The sequence below is a fragment of the Colobus angolensis genome, unplaced genomic scaffold (genome assembly GCF_000951035.1).
Source record: "Colobus angolensis palliatus isolate OR3802 unplaced genomic scaffold, Cang.pa_1.0 Scaffold99, whole genome shotgun sequence".
NCBI lineage: Eukaryota > Metazoa > Chordata > Mammalia > Primates > Cercopithecidae > Colobus > Colobus angolensis.
Window position 1 is genome coordinate 391745 of NW_012123931.1, and position 539 is coordinate 392283.

A 539-nucleotide genomic window follows, 5' to 3' on the forward strand; every position below is an offset into this window, starting at 1 on the left:
CATTCAAGGTAAAATCTGCTCTAAGTACTATCTTTGAAGAATGGGCTTGCTGCATTAAGTATTCTTAACCTACTTATGAGAAAACTTTACAATTAATTTTTATTGAGAGCCTACTAAGTCCATGGTATTATGTTTCGTATTGTATCCACACAGACTGCATGCACATGAATGTCACTAGTTACTAGCCAATCATTTTTGCTAAAGCCATCTCAGCAGGATTTTTTTAAAAAACAACTTGGCGGCCAGGCGCAGTGGCTCACACCTGTAATCCCAACCCTTTGGGAGGCCAAGGCAGGCAGACTTGAGGTCTGGAGGTCAGGAGTTTGAGACCAGCCTGACGAACATGGAGAACTCCCGTCTCTACTTAAAAAAAAAGAAAATACAAAAAACAGCTGGGCGAGGTGGCGGGCGCCTGTAGTCCCAGCTACTCGGGAGGCTGAGGCGGGAGAATGGCTTGAACTCAGGAGGGGGAGGTGCAGTGAGCTGAGATCACGCCACCGTACTCTAGCCTGGGCAACAGAGCAAGACTCGGTCTCAGA

The 539-nt window shown here is 46.8% G+C and overlaps 1 protein-coding gene across 1 annotated transcript in view; it reads right to left on the bottom strand.

Annotated features, from left to right (window-relative positions):
- Window positions 1–539, bottom strand: part of NRG4 (neuregulin 4) — a 123620-nt gene that overhangs the window by 122201 nt on the left and 880 nt on the right. The window lies entirely within an intron of this gene.